Source organism: Mastigoproctus giganteus, chromosome 2 (assembly GCF_048544385.1).
Source record: "Mastigoproctus giganteus isolate SK-2022 chromosome 2, ASM4854438v1, whole genome shotgun sequence".
Classification (NCBI taxonomy): domain Eukaryota; kingdom Metazoa; phylum Arthropoda; class Arachnida; order Uropygi; family Thelyphonidae; genus Mastigoproctus; species Mastigoproctus giganteus.
Genome location: NC_143576.1, coordinates 36,759,935 through 36,779,465, shown reverse-complemented (window position 1 = coordinate 36,779,465; position 19,531 = coordinate 36,759,935). Strand labels below are relative to the sequence as shown.

Genomic DNA, 19,531 nt, shown 5'->3' with positions numbered 1-19,531 from the left:
CTGTATGTGTGTGGGTAGCAGTGAAATTTCAATACTGGTGGAAGTTCAAAATTTTGAAAATATTAAAATTGTATGCATAAATACTTAAAAATATTAATGTGTTTTTATTTTGAATTTACAGCCAACAACAGCATAAAAATATCAAAAATTAAAAAAATACATGTAAAAAAATTCATGAACAAACACTGTGATTACTTTGTTGATGCTACAATATTCTGTATATCCATTTTTTGTATTACTTGATTCAGTTTTATTAAATTCTGGGTGTGAATTACACAGAAAATTCAACAAATTTAAACAAAATTTGACTTTTGCAAACAAACCAGACAACTGAGAGCAATCTATTCCTCAGATGTATGCTGCCATTTATTATAAATTGTCAATTAGTTGGAAACAAAGAAAAGAGATGGTAGTACATACTGGAAAATAAATTTTAAAACAACTTATACAGTAGAACCCAGATAAGAAGTTTTCCAAGGGAGTGAAGGTTAAGTACTTCTTAAGAGGAAAAACTTCTTAGAAGGGAAAATGACCTTAAGGGTGTGAAATATTAACTACACAACTAAAAATGAAAAGATACACATACATAAGTTAAAAGATCATTTTTAAGTACTATTTCAGAATTAATAAATATTTTACTCTGCCAATGGGAAACATTTTTAAACTGGGAATTTCTAATTGCTTAACATTCTTTCATTAAACTCATTACCAAGTTAGAAGAATGAGCTCCTTTGGAGTTTCAACAGAGCAACAATCCACTAAGTAATTCAGAACTGTTCACAACCATCAGAACTTAATGTGGTTGACGTATCTAATTATGGATATTGATGAAAACAATTGCAATATGCCACTTCTATTATATCAAAATGTTTATAGTGAAAAGGTTTTAGTGCTGAAAGCCTCTGACCACAGAAAAATTCACTAATCGACCAAGTTAGTGCATAGCATCATTTTAGTTCGTAGTAAATCACCGAAGTTGGTGAGATGGCATCGTGTCTGTTATCTCATATTGTGAATGTGGTCACAACAAGTTGCCCTGATATTTAACTACCTTCAACAGTGGAGTCTCAAATAGGCAACACTTCAGTGGATTCTCGGCGGATACTACTACCCAGGGGTGGTGGTATCTGCCAAGAATAAGTAACATTTGTCTTCTTCAGTGGCGAACCACTGCTTATTGGAGACAGTGCAATATCAGGGCAATATTATATGAGATATAAAAAATGATGCAATTTCACCTACTTCGGTGGTTTACTATGCACTAACTTGTTCGATCACCAAAATGTTTATATTGTTTAAGATTTTTTAATACAAAAATAAAGAATTTCTAAATTTAAAAAAACGTATTAAGTAGGAAAACATCATTATAATAATACACTGTGTGTTTTTTATCACAAACTTTTTATGTGGGAAAGCTTTTTACCCAGGAAATGTGGGAAAATAATACATTACAATATATAGAGTTGAAACTGGGACTTAAGAAACCAAACCTAGTACAGGGGAAAACTTCTTATGAGGAAATTTCTTATCCGTGTTCTACTGTATATTGCTTTAATCATAACTTTAAACAAGACATTACCATCATGGTGAGATGTTTCCATTAAGAGATAAATATAATTTAAAATACTGTTACTTGAAGATAATCACCCGCATAAGGAGCATAACATTCTGGAAACTATACTGATTCTTCAATCACATACATGTACAATTCTTCCGGTTGGTCTGGATGTCTGGGCACGTAAGAGAAAGGAGAAGACTGCATAAGTAAGCAATCAGCAATTGATCCCACTTGATACTGCTCACTGGGATTTCTGCTACAACAAAAATCATAGTCCTCATTACAGAAGCAGAGTAGAAATCCCAAATGACTCAACGCGATGGGTGCTAAAGGCTTATGGGGCTCTAATGGTTACCTGTAATTGGGGGGGGGGGGAATAATTCCGCTACACATTGCCTCATGTGAATAGAGCATATCCCACAATGCGGGTGCCCATTCACATTCAGCTTTTTTCCCTCAATCTCTTAATCTTCTTTTTATCTCTTTCTTATTGTTATGGACTCTCAGAAGACCTAGGGAGAGAAATTGCACAGCAAACTAATCAATTAAATTTTTCTGTATCATTAAGAAACATAGTTTTCAAACTCAGTTGAAATGAAGAATTCAATTCAATTTCTGCAAACATGTTTTTAAAACTTGAAAGAAACACTTAGAATTTTTAAAAATAAATTTGTTTCTGTAGTTTAGGTTCTGTTGTGATCTGTAAATTCAGTTTTTTTTGTTTTTTTTTGTTTTTTTTTTTTACCTTGAAATGGCAGTGGAGAAAAGAAAAATTTTGAAATCAGTGAGAAAGTGAAATTTATTTGTGACTTAGAGAATGGAACAAGCAATGCATCCATTTGCATTGAAATATCATCATTGCAAAAAAGTTCCACAAGTGTGGTAAAAGTGATAAGGATTCAATGAAAACCAACTCTTCTGAGTTGGTTTACAATTAAAAGAAATTATATTCCTATTAGTGGCCCTCTACTGAAACTACAAGCTGAAAAATTGGCTCACCAACTTGGATATGCAGATTTTATATGCAATAAGGGGGGGCTTGACAGATTAAAAAAAAAAAAAAAAAAAAAATATTGTTTATGGTAAGCTAAGTGGCAAATCTGGTAATGTAAACAAAGAAGTGAATAATAAATGGATTAAACATGCATAACCAGATATAGGAAAAGATTTCTGCGAAAGTGATGTTCTTAATGCTGATGACCCCAGTGTGTTTCATAGATTGCCCCTATACATGACCTATAAAAGTTTAAAGGTGAAAAGTGCATGGGGGACAATTATCCAAAGGGCGACTGACTGTTCTGATATCTTCAAATATGAGTGGAACTGAGAAAAGAAAACTCTCAGTAATAGGCAAATCCAAGATGTTTTAAAAACATTAAAAAATCTTCCGCTAGTATACTGAGCTAACAAAAAAGCTTGGATGATATCGTCCATTTTTGAAGATGTACATAACTGAAACTAAGAATTTAGGAAAAGTTTGTTAATAAAAGAATATGGTGTGATAGACAATTGCCTATCACACCATATTCTTCTCAATTTAACCAATGTCAAACTTGCATTTTTACCACAGATTTCAAATGCTGTTCTCCAACCTATGGACAATAAATGCCATTTTTTTTTTTTTTTTTTTAATTAAAACCCCAAACACGAGAGGTATTGGAACCTATAGTACTTAATACCATGCATGGGTTGGAGGTTGAGAAGATGAAAGAAGATATTTGTTGACATTAGACTCAAACTTCTGTAGACTGTAATTTTCAGGAAATACGTATGAAGGAAGGTCGTTCCAGAAAATGGCAGTTGAATTAATAAACGAGGAAGATGAAAAGTTGGTCTTGTGAGTTTGAAGTTGGACAGTAAATGGATGTTGGCGGCATGTGTTCGGACTGTTTTGAAAGAGAGAGGAAGAGAGTGCGGATTATAGAAGCCAATTCGGAAGAACAGTGCGTATGGAAGTATCTGTAGAAAAGGCATGCAGTAGAAACAGTACGTCTATGGCACAGCGAGTGGAGAAACTCTGTTAGAGATGAATCATTAATTAACCTAACTGCCCTCTTCTGAATGAAATCTAGAATCCTGAGAGAGGTTTTGGAACAATATTCCATTATAGGGTGGATTTATGATTTGTACAGAGTGAACAACTGTTTGGAAGAAAAGTAATACCGAGAGCAAGAGAAAACCAAGTTTTTTAGATGCAGAGGAATCAATATTTGTAATGTGCTTGTGCCAGGAGAGATTAGATCCCAAAAGAGATATATCATTTTTCCCAGAAATCGGAGGGTCACCAAAGATAAGCATAGGTGCAGAAGAATCCTTTTTGTGAGATATAAGACAAGACTGAGTTTTAGAAGGACTGAAATCAACTAAGTTGTCTCTGCCCCACTGGAGATCATTTAAGGAACTGGTAGCAGATATTCAAGAAGTTGAAGTTGATTGAGCAGGCAAGGTTTCTCAAAATGGAAAGTGGAATGCAATGTTTTATAATCGGCAAAACTATGGATAGGATTTCCAGTCAATGGAAGAAGGTCATTAATATACAAGAGGAAAAGAGTGGGGAAAAGAACTGAACCTTGCGGGACACCAGCATTAGTGTAGAAGTAGAAGACAGAGAGCCATCTACCATCACCCTCAGTGAGTGATAAGAGAGAAAACTGGATAACCAATTATAAAAAACAGTTGCCAAACCATAAGATGGAAGCTTGTTTTGACTTTTATGGTCAGGGAATGACCACTGCATAACCCCGGAGCAATATGGCCTTAGTTGCCAAAGCTCCTAAAAACCAAATGACAAACAAACAAACAAACAGAAGACCTTTATGCCAAACACGATCGAAAGCCTTTGAGATGTAATGAAGAAGCAATAAATGGGTAACATAAGCTAGAATATCACCAGTGGATCGACATTGACGGTATCCATACTGGCGATCGTTGATCAGACAGAAGGTTTCAAGATAGTTTAAGAGTAGAAGTAATTCCAATCGGACGATAATTGGATGGGAGGGATTTGTCACCCTTTTTAGGAACTGGCTGGATATAAGCTAATTTCCAAGCAGAAGTAAAAACACTTTGGAAAAAGAAAGTGAAAAAAGGCAGCGAAGAACAGGGTAAGTTCTGCAGCACAGGTTTTGAGAACAAGTGGAGAAATGCCATCAGGACCTGGAGCTTTCTTAGCATCAAGATTGGTCAAAATCCTACTGACATCCTTTGACGGAAGACCACAGGGAAGCATTGAATGGAACGTGTTGGGAATGGTGGGAGGTGTTTTACCAAGATCATTAATACATGAGTTGGAAGAAAAATGGGATGCTAGCAGGTCAGCTTTATCCTTGGCTGAAGTGACAACAGAACCATCTGGTTTTGACAGAGGTGAGAACAGAGATGGGCAAAAGTTGGGGCCAATAGCTTTGGCAAGAGACCAGAATGCTCGGCTACCATTAGGGTAAGAAGCAAGTTTTCTGCTCTTAGCCTGTTCAAAATCTAGTTTGGACTGATTAATAACTGCTTTACAATTGTTGCGAGCTTTGGTGTAGGCAGAAAATTAACTGAAGATTTGGAAAAAAGTCAATATGCAATATTCTTCTCTTGAACAGTCTTAGCACATTTATTAGAAAACCAAGGTTTAGATAAAGGACAAAATTTTAAAGTGGAGTGTGGAATAAAGAATTCTATAAAAGGATTGTTTGTGAGAAAAAGATCAATCATGTTGGCTGTTTGGTTAGGATTGTCTGGTTTTCTGTTAGGTAAATGAAGAATCTGCATGAGGTCATTAGTAATTGCAAAAGCCTTAGCGTCTTGACCAGCTGGCTCCATGTGACTATAAAATGGATGACAGTTGGAGTCGTGAACATTAAAATCACCAAGGAAAATTATCTAACTGTTAGGAAAGTTGGCTGAAGAAAGTAAAGTTTCAAAGATTGGAAGTCAAAGAGTTTCAAGTGATTAGTGGAGTTGGGAGTACGATAGAAGCAACAGATGAATCTGACAGAATGTGGTAGAGAGATTTTAAGTCAGAGAAGATCAAAAAGAGGAGATTCCAAATTTCTAAGTCTCTGACAGGGAATACCAGAATGGACATGCATAAGTTTGGACATGCATTGCAGCAAATAGTTCAAACAACTGTGATGAGCAGTGGTTGAATCAACTGATAACTGAGATTCTGTCAGAACAAGTACATGGGGTTTGGCAGACTGTAAGTGGAAATAGACATCATTGAGATTAGAACTGAGATCACATATATCTGTGAAATGAACAAGGATTAAAAGCAAATTACAAATCAATAAAACAAATTAGAAAATCAAACTGCTTTATTGCAACAAAAATTTAAATACTGTATGCATGAGAGGGTAATAAATATATATGTAGCACTTCAACAAAACATTGAATTTTCTTGAGCTTGTTTTATGCTGTAAGCTTGTTAATGTTAATTCTTCTCAAGTTTTGTTGAACTTTTGCACATCTGCCAACAAAAGGAAAACATTAATAACTCAACTGGATATTTTAAGTTCAACGACGTCTTCCAATCTTTGTTATGTGCTTTAAGATAAAAGTAATACATCATAAGATCATTATCAAAGGATAATAAATTTTCTTCATTTTTTTCTACCAATTTCTGTAAATGCAGAAGTGCTGGTAAATTGTTAGGGGGCTAATATTTGCCCATATTAGCCCTTTTAAAGAGTACTAGCTTATTCATAAAAGCCACGATAATGCCTTCTGCTTTGATGAGATTTAAATTTATTTCCTTGCAACTGAAAATTCACCTCATTTCCATGTCAGTTTGTTTTATCTTAATTCAGTATACATATTGTTGGATCAAATGAATTAAGAAGCTCAAGTAGCATTATACAGGCTATAAATATGCTGCACATATGCCTTTTGACAGCTACCTTCTGTATGCAGGAGGAAATGCTTTAACTGTTCCTCATTTTCATGGCAGAGCTGGTAAAGACATTCAGTTGTTGATGTTTTATATTACTGACAGACTGACAAGTTGTAGATTTCATTGTAGTCTATAAATGAGCTGTTTAACAATGAATGACAAAAACATCTTGTACTACCTTTTTTAAGTTTACTACAAAGCCATGCTGTTAGTCAAACGGCATTCAATTGTGAGTATTGCAAAGATATTGGGGACACGAGTTAAACACATCAAATAAATACACTAAATGCTGTCATGATTGGTTGGTTGGTTGTTGGGTTTTACTGGCGCATTAGCAACTAAGGCTATAATGTGCCAAAACCAGGTGATATATATAAAAAATTTAAATTTCACTGACCTAATTACTTAGGTCACCATGTCAAGATATAAAATAACAAAGGTATAAAATGTAGAAAAGATAAATCAATAAAGAAATAACAATAACATGTAAATTTTAAATACAAGTAAAAGCCTTTATTGAAATAAAATAGCTAAAAACAGCTGACACATGGTCATTGTCGGATGAAATCTGACTGAGTGTATACGGCTGTCAGATGATTAAAAGCGGTAAAACGGATATTGCTAAAATCTGGACAGTCAACTAAAATGTGTCTAATGATAAAATTGTGCCACAGGACTCACACATAGGAGAGTCATCAGCCCTCAGCAAAAACGAATGAGTCAAATGACTATGTCCTATGCGGGTCCGGGCAAGAACACTTCCTCCTTACGATTCCTGTGCAGACTAGACTGCCACGGTTCAATTAGGCTTTATACGATATAATTTATTCGTAGTCTGTCTATTTCACGAATCCTGCCATTGGGAGTGTATCTTCTGGTGTATTATTTGCCTGTAGTCTGTATAGGGGACTGACAGGCAGCGATTATTATTGGGAATTGCTGATTTGGCTGCGGTGTCAGCCAAATCATTTCCCCTAATCCCAATGTGGCTGGGAATCCAGCAGAAGCGGATATCACATTCACGTTCATGGAGAAAGCGAATCTTCTGCTGAATGCAAGACAGAACCGGATGAGGATTATATTTCACAGATATTAAAGCGTGTAACATGCTGAGAGAATCGGAATATAAAATGACCCGTTGGTATTGGCATTTACTAATGTGATCCAAGGCTAACTCTATAGCGTGCAGCTCTGCAGTAAATATGCTGCATTCAGAGGGAATCTGCTCCGATGTAGTGGTGTCTGTAAAGACAGCAGCAGATCCCACATATGATTCCGACTTCGAACTGTCTGTGTAAACTGGCGCGAAGTCAGAATGTTCAGCTCGGTGTGCTGAATAAAGCTGCAGGTAGACAGATGATGGAGTGTCCGACTTTCCCCAATTTCTAAGGGACAAGTCACATGCTGGAACATGAGCATGCCAGGGTGGAAGGGGTTGCTTTGGTGTTTGGGCAACCTTGTCTACCTCGATATTAAGTTCTTTGAGTAGCTCTTGGAGACGAATACCAAAAGGACGATTGGCAGTCTTACGGGTGTTGTACAAATTTTCCCATCGTTGTTCAAAAACGGATGGCCACGTAGGATGGTCTGGCAGGGTTTTCAGTTTTAAAGCGTACTTTAGAGACAACTGCTTACATCGAAGCGATAACGGTGGTTCGTTTGCTTCGACGTATAAGCTCTGGACAGGATATGTTCGATATGCTCCAATAGCGATACGGAGAGCCTGAGGATGGACAGGATCAACCAACAAAGTACACTGTCTCTGGCCGAATTGTATACCAGGGACCCGTAATCTAGTCTGGATCGTACAAGTGCACGGTAAATGTGTAGTAGGGTGCATCGATCCACACCCCAAGATGTAGAGGAGAGAGAGAGAGAGAGTGCAGAATATTTAGACCTCTTGTGCACTTTGCACGGAGTTGACAGATGTGATCCAGAAAGGTCAGCTTTTTATCAAATACGAGTCCCAAGGATTTTGTGTCTGCTGCTACTGGAATAGCATTTTGTCCGAGCCTTAATTCAGGATCAGGATGAAGATTACACTTACGACAAAAGTGTACGCAAATGGTCTTCTCCGGAAAGAACTTGAAGCCATTAGGAAGTGCCCAGGAATTAAGGTGATCAATGGCTTTTTTGCAGTTGTCTTTCAATAACCCTCATGTTGCATGACTGACAAAATATGCTAAAGTCATCAACATAGAGGGCACTGTTTACAGTTGGAGGAAGCTGTTCTGTGATGGAATTTACTTTGATGGCGAAAAGCGTGACACTTAATACTGATCCTTGTGGTACTCCCTCCTCTTGGCTGAAGGAACGGGAGAGTGAGGATCCCAGACGAACTTGGAAAGATCGATTGGTTAAAAAGTTTTTAATAAAAATGGGGAGATGCCCTCTAAGACCAAGGCCATGCAAATCTTTTAAGATGCCAAATCTCCAAGTTGTGTCATACGCTTTCTCCATGTCAAAGAATACAGACACTAAATGTTCACGTTTTAGGAAATCATCCCGGATGGATGTTTCCAGTCTAATAAGATGGTCCAAAGTGGACCGGTTCCTTCGGAAGCCACACTGGATGTTGGAGAGAAGGTCATTTGATTCTAAATACCAGATTAAACGAAAATTAACCATTCTCTCCAGGATTTTGCACAGACAGCTAGTCAGAGCAATAGGACGATAATTAGTAGTGACTTTTGGATCCTTTTCCTGGCTTAGCAAAGGCAAGAACAATTGCCTTGCGACAGGAATCCGGATTTGGGATTTGATTTAAGAATTCTTGGCGCAAGAGCTACTGTGGCTAAAATGCGCCTGTAAAATTTTATATAATGGTTTTGTTCTAATTCGTATATTGCTGCTAATGATTTCCAAGAGTAACAGAAAATGACTATAGCTTGCTTTAGAGATAATATTTAGTTTTATATTTGATTATAATAATTTATTTTCTTGAACTGAAAAACATCTGCTATATTTTTTCTATCTTCCAGTATGGTTGTGAGAGTGAGGGAGTCATGTTTGTTTAGCTCTTTGAAGGAGTTTCGGCGCTGATCTGCAAAAGCTGGACAAGTAATCAGTACATGTTCTACTGTTTGTTGTGTGTGACAGATAGGGCATAGAGGGGGATCCTCTCCTCGCAAAAGATAAGAGTGACTGAAATACGTGTGTCCTATCCTTAACCTAGCAAGTATCACTTCATCGCGTCTATTTTTCTGAACGCTGGATTTCCATGGTTGGAGTAATCTTTTAATCTGATGCAATTTGTTAGTGGTAAGTACTTGCCATTGCTGCTGCCAGTGACGTATCCCAGTGTGATCAATAACGTGTTTGTAGTCTGAGAAAGGGATATATTCTGATGCAGAAATATTGTTGTTAGCTTCTTTGGCAGCTCTGTCTGCTTGCTCGTTACCATGTATTCCGACATGGCTTGGGATCCAGCAAAATCTAATGTTACGACGTTGTTCAAGGAGTTTAGATATTTTGTATTGAATCTGCTGTTGTAGTGGATGTTTGTTAGAACTGATATTTTGTATTGCCATCATGGAACTACGGGAGTCAGTAAAAATTAGGCGCCTCCGTAGCCAGGTGGGAAGGAGCAGCAGCGCGTAGCACACGCTTCTTGATTAGACCGGGGTTTGAGCCCGTCACCACCAAATATGGAGGATGCGGAAAGGTCAGGGAATGACCATCGCATATCCCGGAGCAATATGGCCTTAGTTGCTAATGCTCCTAAAAAAAAAAACCAAATAACAATAATAATAACAGTAAAAATTATGCTGTTTTGAAAACTTGAATGGTCGATTTCGTCTAGTGCTAACACAATGGCTTGAGGTTCTGCGGTATAAATGCTACAGTCTTTTGGGAGTTTTTGGGCCAATGTGATGTCAGAAAAGTAAACTGCCGCTCCCACATGAGAATCAGTTTTGGATCCATCTGTATATAGAAAGCAATTATCTGAAAATTGTGCCTTATAAGCAGCATGCAGCCGTTGATGGTTTATATGAGAAAGGATTTGTTTGCTCGAAATGTGGAAGGAGGAGTCACATAAAGGTTGTCTGATTATCCATGGTGGAGTAGACTGCTTCGTCAGCGGAATTATGTTATCTAGGTTAAGCTCTCTACTGAAAAGAAGGTTTTTTAATCTCACATTCGCAGATTTATTGATTCTTTGTTGTTGCTGATAATGTTGTTCCCATTCAGAAGCAAAAAGAGTTTTCTGTAGAGGGTGGTCTGGTAAGGATTTTATTTTAGCTGCATAAGAGAGTAATTGATTTTGTCTTCTGATTTGCAGAGGAGGTTCTTGAGTTTCGGTGTACAGGCTCTGCACGGGTGAGGTGCGGAAAGCTCCAAGGGCTAAACGTAGTGCGCAGTGATGTACCGGGTCGAGCCATCTCAGGGCACTAGGTCTTGCCGAGTCATAGACTGGGGCACCATAGTCTAGCTTAGACTGAATCAGAAGGCGATATAAACGAAGTAGTATTGTCCTGTCTGCTCCCCAGGATATAGCGGATAGGACCTTCAAGATGTTCATTTTCTTCAAACAGTGGACTCATGTGACTGATATGCTCTAGGAAAGTCAGTTTTTTTGTCAAAAACTAACCCTAAGAAACGGACACTATTTTTAACTGGGATGATCTGTTCTTTCAGCCTGAGTTCTGGGTCAGGATGGAGATTCCTTTTTCTGCAGAAATGTATACATGCAGTCTTTTGTACCGATATTCTATATCCATTTCTTTCTGTCCATTTTATGACTCTGTTAATGGCTACTTGCAATTTTCGTTCTATTGTCCTCATATGCTGCGCTTGATAAGAAATGCTGAAATCATCAGCATAAACAGTTGTAAAGATATTGTTTGGGATTTGTTCTATTATTGTGCTGAAGTGGACTGAAAAAAGTGTGGCACTAAGTACAGATCCTTGAGGGACCCCTTCTTGATAAAATATATTGGAAACTGTATTGTTCATTCGAACTTGGAAGGTCCGATTCTTAAGGAAATTGTATATGTAGAGGAGTAGATGTCCTCTAAGGCCAAGTTGATGTAACCTTTTAAGTATACCATATCGCCACGTGGTATCATATGCCTTTTGGATATCAAAATTAACCATGACTTGGTGTTGTTTCCTGAGAAAAGCATTTCTTACTTGATTTTCCAGTTGTATAAGTACATCCAAGGTAGAGCGATTTTTTCTAAAGCCAAATTGTTCTGAGTTGAGAAGATCATTATTTTCTAGATACCATGTTAGTCTATTGTTGACCATTTTCTCTAAGATCTTGCCTAAGCAGCTAGTCAAAGCTATGGGACAGTAGTTCCGTGGGTCTGATAGATCTTTTCCCTGTTTTGGGAAAGCTAGTATTATTGTGTGGTGCCATTTGCTTGGGAAAGAATTTTCAAGGTATATTTTGTTGTATAGATCTAACAGGGCTAATTGGGACTGTTCATCTAATTGTTGTATCATTGCATAATGGATTTCATCAGGACCGACTGCACTGTGTTTCACCTGTAGCAGAGTTTGTTTTAGTTCTGCTGCTGTGAGTGGCAAGTTGTATTGTTTACATTGATTGCTAGAAAAGTTTAGTTTTATTTTTTCGGCCTCTTTCTTGTACGTTTTGAAAGCAGTGGTGTATGCACAATTAGCAGATGTATTCGAAAAATTTTCACCAAGCACATTGACTATATCTAAGGTATTTGTAACCAACTGTCCCTTCCAATTTAGCAATGGAGAGTGGTTTAATTGAGAATTGTTTGTCATCCTTCTGATCTTTTTCCAGATAAGTGTAGCTGGTGTGGAAATAGTTATAGTGGATGCAAATTTCATCCAAGCAGCTTTTTTGCTTATTTTTTGCACTTTCCTGACCTTAGCTCTGGCTCTCTTGAATTGTATCAGATTGTCTGTTGTTGGATTTTTGCGAAAAAGGTTCCAGGCTCTATTTCTCTCTTTTTTAGCTTCCCGGCACTCTTTGTTCCACCATGGTTTTGGATATATTCTAATGTTAGAAGATGTTTTAGGTATTGTCTTTTCCGCAGCTTGAAGCATACTATAAGTAACATAGGCTACTGATGTTTGTACCGATTCTCTTTTAATAATGATGCAGTCTAGCTTGGCTAGTGTCCTGAATGCTTCCCAATCTGCATCATATATTTTCCATCTGGGGTGCCTATTGGCTTGGCATGGCGTTTTTTCCGTGATTTTCAAAATAATGGGGGTAGTGGTCGCTGCTCAATGGAGTCTCGTGCATGCTCCATTTAGTCATAGGGTACAGACTGATAAGTCTATTGCAGAACTGCTTTTTGATGGAAGGTGGAAATATGTGTGTGTGCCGTCATTTAAAATCATTAGGTTGTTCTCGACAATTAATTTTTCTATTTGCTTACCCTTCTGGTCTATTTTGTGATCGCTCCATAGTGGGTGATGTCCATTTAGGTCACCTAAGATGCAGAATGGAGGTGGTAGTTGAGTGATCAGCTCTTTGAAATCCTTAAATCGGAATTCTTGATTAGGGGGTAGATATATTGAGGCTATGGTAATATTGAAGCCTATTGCTAGACGGGCTGCAACTGCTTCTAATGGTGTGTTCAATGGTATTGTTTGGGAAGGTACATGTCTGTTAACTAGTATTGCAACTCCTCCTCTCGTTGTTCCATTCGTTATGCGATCCTTTCTATATGTGATATAATTTTTGATTATACTATTGTCCTGTGGTTTTAAATAGGTTTCTTGTAGGCATATACTTAGTGGGTGGTACTGGGTGATGAGGTCTATAACATCATTAGTGTTTGAGTGAAAACCTTGACAGTTCCATTGGATAATCGTATCTGTCATTTGGAGTTAGATGTTCCCTCGGATTGCTTCCTTGGGGCTGATTTAACTTTGTCTACCTTGGTTTTGTCTTTCTTTGAAAAATAGGGTCTACCTGTATTCAGGAATTCGGAAACTGCCCTTCAATAAAGATTCTGTTATATAGAAGGAGCAGATAATCCATAGATTTTGGTGAAAGATGCTTAATCATTTCATAATGGATGCCATCTGGTCCAACAGCACTTGCTTTGGAAAGAGTGAGGGCTCTTTTCAGTTCCTGTATAGTGAATGCCCCGTTGTAGGGATAAAGGCTCTTAGACTTAAAATTAAGAGCCTGTTTTTCAATTTTATGTTTCAGGACCAGGAACTCTGTGGAACATGAAGATGTTGCAGAGATGTTAGAGAATGTTTCCCCAAGAGAATTGGCTATTGCAGTTGGATCTGCAACAGTGCATCCATTTGAAGAAGGGTGGGATGTATATTTTCCCTTCATTTTCCGGATTTTATCCCAGACCAACTTAGTACTAGTGGACTGAGTAATTAGCATTAGCATTAGTAGAGGCATTTGATGCAAGAAAGCAAGCTTATGCAGCATCAGCCAAAAAAAAAAAAAAAAAATAAAGTAAAATAAATAAATAAAAAATAACCACTTCCACTTCACCCATCTGTTCGTTCGAAATACCTGTCCAGCTGAGCCTTAAACTTATTTAGGCTATCAACTTCCACGACAAGAGATGGAAGTCTGTTCCACCTACTAACCACCCGCTGGCTAAAGGCAAATTTCCGCACATCTATCCTACATCTGTCTTTCCTCAATTTGAATTTATGCCCTCTCAGGTGATTATTCTGAGCAAGAGGAAGAATCCCATCAGCATTGAGCATGCTCAAACCATTCAAGGCTTTGTACACCTCTATCAGATCACCTCGCTGGTGCCTAGTCTCCAGACACTGTAATTCGCAAAACTTAAGCCTTTCTTCGTAAGAGCACCCCTTTGTTCCATTCACTAATCTTGTTGCCCTTCTCTGTACTCGTTCCAGCAGCTCTACATCCTTCTTGAAATGAGGCCTCCAGGCCTGTATACAGTACTCTAGGTGTGGCCTGACCATTGCCTTATACAAGGGAATAATCACCTCCTTATCCCTGCTAGAAAAGCTGATGATGAAGTAAAAGATAACTGATGAAGTAAAACGGATCCACAATTCCATTTGACTCTGACGGCGGATGTAGCGTGCTTTGGCTCGTGCACGTTTAAAGGTTATAAGGTTGGTCGTGGTAGGATATCAGCGGAATACCCCCCCACACTTTGTTTTGAGCCTTTTTTGCTGCTGTGCATTGTGAATTCCACCAAGGTTTGGGAAATGGTGGAAACCGGGCAGATGTTTTTGGAACAGCATTCGCAGCTGCTTGGACGATAATTTCTGTGATGTACGTTACTGCATCATTGATAGGCTCCTGACTGACGGTACTGAGGTCAAAATTTGCCTGATGTTGAAAGGCAGCCCAGTCAGCCTGATCAATCTTCCACTGTGGTAAGTTGAAAGGAAGACACGGTCTCCCACTGTGTAACGAGGTTATCACAGGGAAGTGATCACTTCCGTATGGGTTCTCCTCTACTTCCCAAGTGAGTAAAGCGAGTAGAGAAGGGGAGCAGATAGAGAGATCAATGGCAGAAAACATACGGGTAGGCATGTGGAAGAAGGTATTTGTTCCAGTATTTAGAAGGGAAAGATCATTGTCATTTAGCATACGCTCTATGACTCGTCCCCTTCCATTGATGTTAGCACTATTACTACTACTACCCTGTGGGGTGGTAATAGTAGTAGTAGTAGTAGTAGTGGCATTTGATGCAAGAAAGCAAGTGTATGAGCTTATGCAGCATCAGCCAAAAAAAAAAAACACACCATTCCCTCCAAATGCCTGTCCAGTTCCTCCTTAAATTTATTCAACCTATCAACTTCCACAACGACAGATGGAAATTTGTTCCAGCAATTAACCACCCGCTGGCTAAAGGCAAATTTCCGCACATCTAATCTACATCTGTCTTTTCTTAATTTGAATTTATGTCCATTAAAATCCCCGAGAAGTAAGAAGGGGCAACTGCATTACAAGATCATCAAGGTCTTCCTGGGAGATGTCAGTCCCAGGTGGCAAATAAATAGAGCACACAGTTAATAAAAATCCGACTGTAAGGCGAATTGCAACAGCCTCTATGCTAGTTGTAATTAGTAAGGGCTGAACTGAGGTCTGGTTGCCCACAAGGATAGCCACTCCTCCACGAGCAGGACCATCCGCAATTCTGTTATGTTATGCATGGTGGGGTTATCATTTGCCTTTAGATAAGTCTCCTGCAAGCAAAAGCAAACTGGCTCGTGCTTTTGCAGGAGGGCCTTGATGTCATCTGTATTTTGCCGGAATCCACGACAATTCCATTGTAGGAATTTAGCCATTATTTTGGCTTGGTGGGTCCATCAGGCGGCTTTCGAGGTGCTGAGGGCTTACTTTTGTCAGTCTTGGATTTTTCTTTTTTGGGGAAGAATGGACGCTGTCCCATGTCCATTTCTTCCTCTGCAAAGAGTTCCAAGACTGATTCATCCGGTACCTCCTTGTTCTCTACATCCATTGTGTCTGTTATTATTGGAGGCTCTTTACCGCTTGGTTTTGGTAGTGGTGGAGCACTAGGAGGTACAGATATAGGAGTGGCAGCTGACTGTGTTTTTTTGGTGGGCTTTTATGAACTCAATAAATAGCGTGCAATCGGAGTGAATGTCTCTCTTGGTGGTATAGTCATCTCAGTTTGTGTACCGATAGTGCACTTAGCAGAAACCTTCTGGGCATATGAAGGTTTCCCGCTATTTATTGGTTGGATATGTTTTCTGGCCTCTGGGTAGGAGATATTCAGCTCTGTTTTCAGTTTTTGGATTTTTTTCATCCTTCCACCGTTGGCATGCTCTAGAGTAGGCGGGGTCTCTTCTTGGTAATTGACACAGATCGGTTTTGGAGCCGAGCATTCCTTGCTCTCGTGGTCTTTAACACCACATCGAGCACAGGCAGGGTTACCATGACAAGATGTTTGTGAGTGACCGTATTTTTGGCATCTAAAGCACCGCAGTGGGTTTGGGATATAAATCCTCACTGGGCAGTTTAGATAGCCTGCCGTGATGGAACTTGGAGGCCACGGGGTGTTAAATGTTAGGATGAGAACTCGGGTAGGGACGAGATTCCCATCCTTTCTCATTGATATTCTTTTGACAGCCATCACTCCTTGTTCTTTCAATTCAGAGCAGATTTCTTCTTCAGAAACATGAAGAAGGTCCCACTCTGAAATGACACCTCGTGAAGAGTTCAAAGTTTTATGGGGGGTTACGATGATAAGTATTCCCCCTATTGATGTGGCTTTCAGGATTTTTTCCGCCTGTTTAATAGTTGTAGCTTTGACCAAAAGGTCGCCAGAACGCAGTCATTTAACGGATTTTGGTGAACCTGCCAACCCTTCTAATCCTTTCTGGATAAAGAAGGGTGACATCTTTCCAACTGACTGCTCTCCGGTGGAATGGAGAATGAGGAAAAGCGGTCACTGATGATGGTGGTGTATCCTCAGTCCTGGCTCTTTTTGCAGAGGTGTTTTCTGCATCATCATCTCGATTAGGTAGGGGCCTTGTTGGGTCCCCAGAAGAATTTGAATTTAGCTGTCATGATGGAAGGGTTTCACTTGACACTGTCTAAGACACCTACTCTATTACAAGAGCTGGTTACAGGGGATACACGTGAAGCAAATAACTGTGTTTGTCTGATGATAAAGGATAGCTGCCAAGGTGTGTTCCTTCATGGGCTGTGTGTGAATAAGTATGTGTATGCAAGCGTGTCCAATAAGTGTTAACTGTAAATTGTGTCCTGAATGTGTATTATACTGTATAATAATAAAAAAAATAATAAAATCTTATAGACTGCCCATCTGCAGGTTAAGCTGTATAAATGTCAGGTCAACTGAGTGAATTTTAGTGAGTAGTATATAAAAAGTGTGATTGTCTTCGTAGTTGTCCATATTTAGATGGCAACTATGTCCTGTCTGTCTGTGAGGTGATGAACGCAAGATGGCGAATGTGTGAGAGAATATAATCTTGTTCACAGGGGCTCACATCTAGTGAGTATGGGCTTGGCAAACCCAGGGTCCTGAGCTGGATATCATCATTCTTCTCTTTCTTGGTGATTCCCTTCTACTTCTCTCTCTCTCTCTCTCTCAGGTTAATGCTGGAATTTTTTTTTTTTTTTGGATGGTGCAGCATAAGCCTCAGGCTTCCTTGCACCATATGGCTAATAATAATAATAATAACTACAGAGAAAATATATGAGAGTACAACTCAGCAATGGTGTTCGCATCAATGGGTGCAGGGATTAAATCACCACCTGGAAATTGTCCATACTGTTTTAGAATACACGGCCAGATTAACCATTTGGTCTTGCCGCTATATTCAAACGAGGCAAATAAGCCAGGGTATGGACAACTTTATATTTTTGATTCTGCTGAATCAACAACAAAACGGCTTGAAAAACAATCAAACCAAGGTGAATGGCCAAAGTAATGCAACAATTGGATGAGATGCTGCAACAAGTTAACCTATTTGCTGAGTCATATAAACAAATGCATCAAACGATCCAGGTCAATCCAACAATGAATGTGCGCATGGTATTCATAGAAGACCAAGACTTAGATAAGAGATGATTTAATGCACCTACATCCAAAACGGAGGTTGCTGCAATACTTGTTGGAGAAGACAGGTAACCACCTGCAAATAGAAACATATGCATATATCCCACAGGTGATTGCTGTAGAATTATATCACCGCTAACAAGAATGGTGAAGACTGAAGGATCTAGATTAAACTATTTACGCCATAATCAGAAAGATGGCGTATGTTATGCCAGGTACAACTAGTTAAACTATAATAAAAATGTCTTTTACAATTTGCACAGTAGTCATTTAATTTTTAAAATTGGTAGCTAATTTTGCCCAACACTGTATCCATGGTTTTGAAAGGTTTGAGTTAGGTTATGTTATCTAAGTGATGGGGAGAGTAAATTATTATTATTTATTTATTATTTTTTTTTTTTCAGGTGGCACACACTCGAGGACAAACAATCCAATTAAGCAGGATAAGGTACATAGATGGCAACACATCAATAGATATAAGTAGCCAGCAGTTACAGATTGCTGGCCCCATGACACTTGCATGTTTTTTTTTTTTTTTTTTTTTTAAATTGTTGACGCATCAGCTTTTGTGGCCATAATGCACCCCCCAAGGTTTTTTTGCATTTTACTGTGATCCAAGCCCGAGGCGGGATTCATACCTGAGACCTTTGGGTTGCCAGGCAGGCACTTTACACAGACACTTGCATGTGTGAGAAAGAGTGCTGCAGTTAACTCTTCCTTTGTAAAGGTAAAGCCCATTTGAAGAGAAGTTTAATGGACGTTCCTCTTTCAGGGCCAAAAACTGGGGGGGGGGGGGATGTCATTGCAAAGATTTTCGCAAATGTTTTCCCTAGAATATTTGCAACTGCAATTTGATCTGCCATTGGATATCCATTGTGCTCGAGGACCACTGGAGGGCTTGGTGGATATTTTCCCTTCATTTTCCGGATCTTATCCCAGACTACTTTGGAGGATGTAAAACAGATCCAAGTTTTCCTTTGGCTCTGACATCGGATATAGTGTGCTTTTGCATGCGCATATTTAAATGATATTAATTTTCAGTTGTGGGATATCGGCAGAATATCCACCAGGCTTTGTTTTGTGCTTTTTCTGCTGCTTTGCATTCTGAATTCCATCAAGGTTTGGGAAATAGCGGGAACCCCAGGGGGATATTTTTGGAATTGCATTTGCAGCTGCATAAACAATACTGTCTGTGATGTATGTGACTCCATCATTGATGGGCTCCTGACTAACTGACTGTAGCAATGTCAAGATCTGGCCGCTGTTGAAAGGCAATTCAGTCAGCCTGATCAATCTTCCACCATGGCAAACTAAATGGAAGACACTGTCAACCACTAGTTACAGTGGTTATCATGGGGAGGTTATCACTTCCATATGGGTTTTCCTCCACACCCAAGTGAAGGAAGACGATAAGGGGAGCAGATAAAAAGATCAAAGGTAGAGAAAGAATGGGTAGGCATGTGGAAGAAGGTGTTTGCTCTCACATTTAGAAGAATTCATTGTCAGTGAGCATATGCTCTCTGACTCATCCCCTTCCACTGATGTTATCCCACACAGTGTTATGTCCATTAAAATCCCCAAGAAGTAAGAAGGTGA

At 38.9% G+C, this 19,531-nt stretch overlaps 1 protein-coding gene across 1 annotated transcript in view; it reads right to left on the bottom strand.

The window, feature by feature from the left end:
* Positions 1-19,531, bottom strand: part of LOC150089268 (uncharacterized) — a 221,698-nt gene that overhangs the window by 42,069 nt on the left and 160,098 nt on the right. The gene's annotated exons all lie outside the window — the stretch shown is intronic.